We start from the raw sequence: 9,821 nt of genomic DNA, 5'->3' as shown, positions 1-9,821 counted from the left end.
ACCATGCCTGGCTAATTTTTGGTATTTTTAGGAGAGATGGGGTTTCACCATATTGGCCAGGCTGGTATCAAACTCCTGACCTTAAGTGATCTGCCCACCTTGGCCTCCCAAAGTGCTAGGATCACAGGCATAAGCCACTGCCCCTGGCCCCTACATGCTAATATATAGCTATCTGTGACCTCTCTCCATTGAACATGCTCACCATCTGGCCATCTGTACAGTCAGATCTGCATGCATGGGCCCAAAGCCCCTTTTATGAACTTCTTTCTTGTAGCCCTTGCTGTGTATTGAATTTAGTCACCCACCAAATTCATACTTTGAATCTCTATACCCCAACATGATGTCATTTGAAGATGAGCACTTCAGGAAATAATTTGGGTTACATAAGGTCACAAGGTTGGACTCTCATGGTGGCATTAGTGACTTCCAATGAATGCTGGGCACAGAGGCTCACACCTGTAATCCCAACGCTTTGGAAAGCCAAGGCGGGTGGGAAGAGAGCGGGAGAAAACCCTCACTCTTTCTTCCATATGAGGGTATAGCAAGAAGGTATCTATATCCCAGTCAGGAACTTGGTCTTTACCAGGAATCATATTGCATGGCAGCTAGATTTTAGATATCTCATGCTGGAGAAATGTTTAAAAAAATAAAAAATAATGTCTGCTGTTTGAGAAACTCAGCCCATGGCACTTCATTAGCACAACCTGAGCTAAGTCACCCCAGTGGCCTCATTTTCCTGTTAACCATGTACCATTGTAGGACTGCAGCATATGAATCTACCTGAAATGGCCTCGTATCTTCCACTTTTGCTTAACACACTGCATCTTTACATGTTATTGAGACTTCTGTTTTGGACATAGATCAGGAAGGAAGAGTATAACACTCAAAAGTGTAGTTAAGTGAGACAAATTATTTAAAATAGAGAACCAATAGCATTACAGGGAGCCTGTGATATACCTACAAGAGGAGCAGTCCACCAACAGCAGGGAGCAAAGCACATCACTAAGCCTGAAGCAGAGACAAGATGGAGCTGTTATCAGACCCCAGGAGCACCCTGGGCTTTAGCAGAGGGTGATTCAGCAGGAGCAGAGGAAAGGATGACTGCCAACTTCTCAGGACAGCAGGGTTGCAGCCAATGGACTAGAGGTCCTGATTTTCTCTCTTATTACCTGCTTTCCTGCCAGCACCTCCCATGAGCTGGGCCCACCGAAAGCCAGAGGCTATGGGAACCTGACTGCTGTGGTACTTGGAAGTCAGCTTCCGGGGCCACAGAGCAGGGTAGGTAAAGAATGTGAACCTCCACCAGGCGCGGTGGCCCACGCCTGTAATCCCAGCACTTTGGGAGGCCGAAGTGGGCGGATCACAAGGTCAGGAGATCGAGACCATCCTGGCTAACATGGTATAACCTCATCTCTACTAAAAATACAAAAAGTTAGCTAGGCGTGGTGGTGGGCACCTGTAGTCCCAGCTACTCGGGAGGCTGAGGCAGGAGAATGGCGTGAACCTGGGAGGCGGAGCTTGCAGTGAGCCGAGATTGCACCACTGCACTCCAGCCTGGGTGACAGAGCAAGACTGACTCAAAAAAAAAAAAAAAAAAGAATGTGGACCTCCAGGACCCAAATGAATAATGAGGGCAAATCATTCAAAGTGGGGTTTGGTCTGAGAAATTAGCTAATTTTGTAACACATAAGATAATATCTTGGCCGGGCGAGGTGGCTCACGCTTGTAATCCCAGCACTTTGGGAGGCCGAGGCGGGCGGATCACGAGGTCAGGAGATCGAGACCACGGTGAAACCCCGTCTCTACTAAAAATACAAAAAAAATTAGCCGGGCGTGGTGGCGGGCGCCTGTAGTCCCAGCTACTCGGAGAGGCTGAGGCAGGAGAATGGCGTGAACCCGGGAGGCTGAGCTTGCAGTGAGCCGAGATTGCGCCGCTGCATTCCAGCCTGGGCGACAGAGCGAGACTCCGTCTCAAGAAAAAAAAAAAAAAAAGATAATATCTGACGGGGTTAGTGATTATGCCTCTCTGAATTATGGCCAGATGTACTCTTGCACCCAAACTTAGATGTGATTTTTCACATAGTGAATCCTCATCATCTGTACATGAGCTGAACATACTCACTGCATAGGAGCAGTGAGACGGAACTGCTCCCAGGTTATGGATATTGGTCTATAGTCCTCAGTCAGAATTCTAAATCAAACTCACTTTTATTGTTTAACAAACTTTAAACTTTTTTTCATTAGTTCGAATCAGTAATGTAAAAGAAACAATTAGAATTTTTTTTTTTGATAAGGAGTCACGCTGTTGTTGCTTAGGCTGGAGTGCAATGGCGTGATCTCAGCTCACCACAACCTCCGCCTCCTGAGTTCAAGTGATTCTCCTGCCTCAGCCTCCCGAGTAGCTGGGATTACAGGCACCTGCCACCACGCCCACCTAATTTTTTGTATTTTTAGTAGAGACGGGGTTTCACAATGTTGGCCAGGCTGGTCTCAAACTCCTGACCTCAGGTGATCCACCTGCCTTGGCCTCCCAAAGTGCTGGGATTACAGGTGTGAGCCACCGCGCCCGGCCGACGGAATCTCTTTATTACTATCTCACTACCAAGTCAACACCAGGCAATAAGAAATGTAAAACAAAGTGAAAAGTGTCATGTAACACATGGACCCAGAACCTGCCAGTCAGCAATATCTAACTGCATTTTGTCTGTCACAGCCAACTTTATCAAAGAGGTATCATACAAAGATTTTTTTTTTTTTTTTTACAGAGTCTTGCTCTGTTGCCCTAGCTGGAGTGCAGTGGCACAATCTTGGCTCACTGCATCCTCTGCCTCCTGGGTTCAAGCAATTCTCATGCCTCAGCCTCCTGAGTAGCTGGGATTACATGTGCCTGCCACTATGCGTGGCTAATTTTCGTATTTTTAGTAGAGACCGGACGGGGTTTCATCATGTTGGCCAGGCTGGCCTTGAACTCCTGACCTCAAGTGTTCTACCTGGCCGGGCGCGGTGGCTCAAGCCTGTAATCCTAGCACTTTGGGAGGCCGAGATGGGCGGATCACGAGGTCAGGAGTTCGAGACCATCCTGGCCAACATAGTGAAACCCTGTCTCTACTAAAAATACAAAAAAATTAGCCGGGCGTGGTGGCGGGCGCCTGTAGTCCCAGCTACTCGGAGAGGCTGAGGCAGGAGAATGGCGTGAACCCGGGAGGCGGAGCTTGCAGTGAGCCGAGATGGTGCCACTGCGCTCCAGCCTGGGGGACAGAGCCAGACTCTGATTCAAAAAAAAAAAAAAGTGTTCTACCTGCCTCTGCCTCCCAAGGTGCTAGGATTACAGGCATGTAATCAGCCACCACACCCAGCCCATAGAGAGATATTTGATACAGTATTTGATTTTGATTTTTGTAAGGTTTCGGGTTTTTTTTTTTTTTTTTTTTTTTTTGAGTCAGAGTCTTGCACTGTCGCCTAGGCTGGAGTGCAGTGGCGCGATCTCAGTTCACACAAGCTCCGCCTCCTGGGTTCAAGCGATTCTCCTGCCTCAGCCTCCCAAGTAGCTGGAATTACAGGCGGGTGCCGCCATGCCTGGCTAATTTTTTGTATTTTTAGTAGAGAAGGGGTTTCACTATGTTGGCTAGGCTGGTCTCGAACTCCTGACTTCGTGATCCGCCGGTCTCAACCTCCCAAAGTGCTGGGATTACAGGCCTGAGCCACCGCACCCGCCCTGGGGTTGGTTTTTTAACTTGTGTTTGCATTTCCTTTTGGCTGAATTTATTTCTGGGCCTTCTGGGATTTCTTTTTTTTTTTTTTTCTGTGCAGCCTCCTCTTTTAGTGTAGGTACAATGTGTTTCTTTTCATTAAGGATCATCTAGATGTGGCAGAGGAAGTTCATGTATGGGTCCTTTGCCCATGGGATCTGTTAAGTCAGGTGGCACATCATGGGCGCTTTGTTCCCTGGGATATGTTCAATGATCAGAAAATCTACATCCACACTCTTTAAGTTCAGCATGACCCTGCATTTTTTTTTTTTTTGAGACAAGAGTCAAGAGTCTTGCTCTGTCGCCCAGGCTGGAGTGCAATGGCACAATCTCGGCTCACTGCAAGCTCCACCTCCCGGGTTCACGCCATTCTCCTGCCTCAGCCTCCTGAGTAGCTGGGACTACAGGCGCCCGCCACCACTCCCTGCTAATTTTTTGTGTATTTTTAGTAGAGATGGGGTTTCACCATGTTAGCCAGGATGGTCTCGATCTCCTGACCTCGTGATCCACCTGCCTCGGCCTCCCAAAATGCTGGGATTACAGGCGTGAGCCACCGTGCCCGGCTTTTTTTTTTTTTTTTTTTGAGTCTCTGTGAACCTCTGCCTCCCGGGTTCACACAATTCTCCTGCCTCAGCCTCCTGAGTAGCTGGGACTACAGACGCACACCACCATACCCGGCTAATTTTTTGTGTATTTTTAGTAGAGACAGGGTTTCACTATGTTGGCCAGACTGGTCTTGAACGCCTGACCTCATGATCCGCCCGCCTCGGCCTCCCAAAATGCTGGGATTACAGGCATGAGCCACCGTGCCCGGTCTAATTTTGTATTTTTAATAGAGATGGAGTTTCACCATGTTGGTCAGCCTGGTCTCGAATTCCTGACCTCAGGTGATCTGCCTGCCTTGGCCTCCCAAAGTGCTGGGATTACAGGCATGAGCCACCGCGCCCGGCCCCAGATATCAGGCTTTTGACAGGAGGGAACAGCTTGTTCTGAACTTTATAAACAAATATACATACCTGCCACCTTGCCCAGCTAACCTATATATTTATGAAGACAAAACTGTCATAAGCTCTTAGTGGAGGTGTTGTATCTAACCAGAGTATTTCCAACTCTATGTCTTAGGTCTCTCAGTGAGGGCTCTGCTAAGCTGAATCCAAAGCTTTCTGCTCTTGTATTTATTTCTGAATGCTGTCAGGTGACAGTGAATTACAAAGTTAATTCTTTGTAATTAGATTTAGTGGCTTCAGGGTTGGACCCTTGCAGTAAGGCATCTTATGTGAGTTTTTTCATTGTGACCATCTTACAGGAATCATTTAGGATTCTCCTTGAAGCTTATTGGTAGAAATATTTTAGTTTTTTGTAGGGGAACAGGGTCTCAGTCTGTTGTACAAGCTGGAGTACAGTCTGCTCTCTACAGCCTGGACTTCCCAGGCTCAGGTGATCCTCCCACCTTAGCTTCCTGAGTAACTGGGACTACAGGTACATACCACCATGCCTTGCCATGGGTTCCTCAGCTACCACCACTACTACCACCATGATTTAGAAGTCTTTTAAACTTATAATAGAGATGGAGTCTTGCCAAGTTGCCCAGGTTGATCTCAAACTCCCAGGCTTAAGTGATCCTCCTGCCTCCGCTTCCTAAAGTGCTAGGATTATAGGGTTTCTCTCCATTGTGGGTCCTTCCATGCTTTAGAAGGTTTGAAGCACATCTAAAGGCATTCCCACATTGCTTACATTCATAGGGTTTCTCTCCATTGTGAATCCTTTCATGATAGCAGCTGGAACTGGAAGAAATGAAGGCTTTATCACATTGCTTACACACATAGGGTTTTTCTCCAGTGAGTCTTCTCATGATATAGAATGGAATTGGAAGAAATAAAGGCCCTCCCACATTGCTTACACTCATAGGGTTTTTCTCCAGTGTGAGTCCTGTCATGACAGTGAAAGGACCTGGAAGAACTGAAAACTTTCCCACATTGCTTGCATTCATATGGCTTCTCTTTCCTGTGTACCCCTTCATGTATTTGAAATGAAGATAAATTACTAAGCGCTTTTCCACATTGCTCACTCTCTCCAGTGTGAGTCTTTTCATGCTTTGGAAGGTCTGAGGCACATCCAGAGGTTTTCCCACATTGCTTATATTCATAGTGTTTTTCTCCAGTGTGAGTCCTTGCATGCATTTGAAGGTGTGAAGTAGATTGGAAGGCTTTTCCACTTTTTTTTTTTTTTTTGAGATGGAGTCCCATTCTGTTGCCCAGGCTGGAGTACAGTGGCGCGATCTCAGCTTGCTGCAACCTCCGCCTCCTGGGTCCAAGCGATTCTCCTGCCTCAGCCTGCCGAGCAGCTAGAACTACAGGTGCCAGCCACCACGCCTGGCTAATATATATATATATTATTATATATATACATATAGATTTTTAGTAGAGATAGGGTTTCACCATATTGGCCAGGCTGGTCTCAAACTCCTGACCTTGTGATCCTCTCGTCTCGGCCTCCCAAAGTGTTGGGATTACAGGCATGGGCCACTGCGCCCGGCCCTTTCCCACATTTCTTACATTCATAAGGTTTCTCTCCAGTGTGAGTCCTTTCATGATATTGAACGGAACTATGAAAAAGGAAGGCTTTATCACATTGCTTACACTCACAGGCTTTCTCTCCACTGTGAATTCTTTCATGACATTCAAAGGAAGTGAAATAAATGAAGGCTTTCCTACATTTGTTACATTCACAAGGCTTCTCACCAGTGTGACCCCTTTCATGTCTAGTAAAGGATCTCGTACTATAGAATGCTTTCCCACATTTGTTACATTCATACAACTTCTCCCCTGTGTGAGTTCTTTTGTGTACTTGAAGGGAAATGGGATGGGGGAAGGCTTTTCCACATTGTTTACATTCATATGGCCTCTCCCCAGTGTGAGTTCTTTTATGTGCTTTAAAGGAGCTGGCACTATTGAATGCTTTCCCACATTCCTTACATTCACAGGGCTTCTCCCCAGTGTGAGATCTGTCATGTATTCAAAGGGTACTGGAATAACCACATTGTCTGCATTCATATGGTTTCTCTCCAGTGTGATTCGTTCATGAATAAGACGTAAACTGAAGACACATCAAGGCTTTCCCCAAAGCTTACATTTACAAGGTCTACCTCCACTGTGCGTTACCCTGTGTCTTTGAATGCTTAAACCAGAAATAAAGGTTTTCCCACATTATTTACAATAATAGGGTTTCCTCCCAATGTGAGACCTTTCATGTGTTCAGAAGTAGGGAAGACAGCTGAAGGCTTTCTTACAGTGTTTACAATTATGTGGATTCTGTCCAAATTCCCAATACTCTGGCTTGTGTCCAGTGTCAGCTCTCATATTCCCATTAAGGGATGAATGACCTATGCCAACTTCTCCACACACACTGCTTTGAGGTTATTTTACTCTGGGAAGAGTTTTCTTCTTCAACATGTCATCTGGAATCTAGGTGAAAACTTCTCCATGTTACCTTCTTTACTTTCAAAGAGTCTGTCTCTCAAAAAACTTCTATGAACAATGAGAAACACATTTTAGTGGGTTTATCAGTGATTTTATGTTTATTAACAAGTACTCCACTTGCAATTTTAACACTGTCCAGCAAAGCGTATGCTTTCTGCCCAGTCAAGATCACATGCTCTACAAGATGGCCCAGCCATACCTATTATCAAAAAAAGATAATATTCTAAGGCAGGTGGATCACCTTAGGCCAGAAGTTTAAGAAGAGCCTGGCCAGCATGGCGAAACCCTGTCTCTACTAAAAATACAACCGTTAGCCAGGTGTGGTGGTGCCCACCTGTAATCCCAGCTACTCGGGAGGCTGAGGCATGAGAGTTGCTTGAACCCAGGAGGTGGAGGTTGCAGTGAGCCAAGATGGCACAACTGCACTCCAGCCTGGGCGACAGAGCTCCCTCTCTGCATCCTGGTCATTAGATACTTGTATTTTAGCCAAACTTGCTCCTGATTTTTAGATAGAGCACTATCTTCTTCCTCACTCAATAGGCTGTCCCTTCTCCTTCATCCTGCAGGGAGTTACAAGTGTGTGCAGGGAGTTCCAGAGTCAGTGGTGAAGTAAATTAAAATACTGCATACTAGGCCGGGCATGATGGCTCACGCCTGTAATCCCAGCACTTTGGGAGGCCGAGGCGGGCAGATCACGAGGTCAGGAGATCGAAACCATCCTGGCTAACATGGTGAAAACCCGTCTCTACTAAAAATACAAAAATTAGCTGGGCATGGTGGTGGGCGCCTGTAGTCCCAGCTACTTGGGAGGCTGAGGCAGGAGAATGGCGTGAACCCGGGAGGTGGAGCTTGCAGTGAGCCGAGATCACGCCACTGCACTCCAGCCTGGGCGACAGAGCGAGACTCCATCTCAAAAAAAAAAAAAAAAAAATACTGCATACCAAAAAAATATTTCTTTGAAAATTCTGAATGGCTGTTGCTTGGCAGCAAACAGAAGTAGCCTTGCAAAGCTGTCTTTTGTGGGGATGAAATCTGTTAACTGTAGAGAATCTCCATTAATAAAGCTATTCCTTCTCTCTCCTTCTTTTCCTATCCCTGATCTCTGATACACTGAGAGAATGACACCTTTGAAACCCAAACAGAGGCTGGGCACAGTGGCTCACACCTGTAATCCTGGCACTTTGGGAAGCCCAGTGTCAGGCCTCTGAGCCAAAGCTCAGCCATTATAACCCCTGTGACCTGCACATATACATCCAGGTGGCCTCAGGAGCCAAGAAGTCTGGAGCAGCCAAAAAACCACAAAGAAGTAAAACAGCCAGTTCCTGCTTTAACTCATTAACCAACATTACAACATTTTACCATTGTGACTTGTCCCTGCTCTACCTTAGCTGATCAATCAACTTTGTGACATTTTTCTTCTGGACAATGAGTCTTATGATCTCCCCACCACATACCTTGTGACCCCCCTCCTCCGCTAACAATAGATAACCACCTTTTACTGTAATTTTCCATTACCTACCCAACTCCTATAAAGCATCCCCTTCCCCATCTCCCTTTGCTGACTGTCTTTTTGGACTCAGCCCACCTGCACCCAAGTGAATTAAAAGCTTTATTGTTCACACAAAGCCTGTTTGGTGGTCTCTTCACACGGACGCGCTTGACACACAGGAGGGAGAAAAATTTAAAGCAAGGAATTTGAGACTGGCCTAGTCAACACAGTAAGACTTCCATTTCTGTTACTTAAAAATCTAAATAAGAAGGCCAGGCGTGGTGGCTCACACCTGTAATCTCAGCACTTTGGGAGGCTGAGGCGGGCAGATAGGGAGGTCGGGAGATTGAGACCATCCTGGCTAACACAGTGAAACCCCATCTCTACTAAAAATACAAAAAAAAAAAAAAAAAAAAAAAAAAAAAAAAAATTAGCTGGGCATGATGGTGGGCACCTGTAGTCCCAGCTACTCAGGAGGCTAAGGCAGGAAAATAGCGTGAACCCTGGAGGTGGAGCTTGCAGTGAGCCGAGATGGCACCACTGCACTCCAGCCTGGGCGACAGAGCGAGACTCCGTCTTAAAAAAAAAAAAAAAAATCTAAATAAGAAAAAAGTAGGCCAGGCACAGTGGCTCACACTTGTAATTCCAGCACTTTGGGAGGCCAAGGCAGGCAGATCACCTCAGGTCAGGAGTTCGAGACCAGCATGACCAACATGGAAGAAACCCCATCTCTACTAAAAATACAAAAATTAGCCAGGCATAGTGGCACATGCCTGTAATCCCAGCTACTCGGGAGGCTGAGGCAGGAGAATTGTTTCAACCCGGGAGGTGGAGGTTGCAGTGAGCCGAGATCGTACCACTGCACTCTAGCCTGGGCGACAGAGCGAGACCCCACCTCAAAAAAAAAAAAAAAAAAAAAAAAGGGAAGCCACAGGAACTCCCATTCACTGTTGATGTGAATGGAATATTCTACAGTCACTCTGTAAGACAGTCTGGTGAGCTCTGAAGATAAGCATGGTCTTACCACATGATTCATCAGTAACCCTCCTTCATATTGACCCCAATGAATTGAAAGCTCATGTCCCCAGAAAAGTCCTCACAAAG

This window comes from Symphalangus syndactylus, chromosome 13, assembly GCF_028878055.3.
Source record: "Symphalangus syndactylus isolate Jambi chromosome 13, NHGRI_mSymSyn1-v2.1_pri, whole genome shotgun sequence".
Lineage (NCBI taxonomy): Eukaryota > Metazoa > Chordata > Mammalia > Primates > Hylobatidae > Symphalangus > Symphalangus syndactylus.
This window is presented reverse-complemented; position numbering follows the sequence as displayed.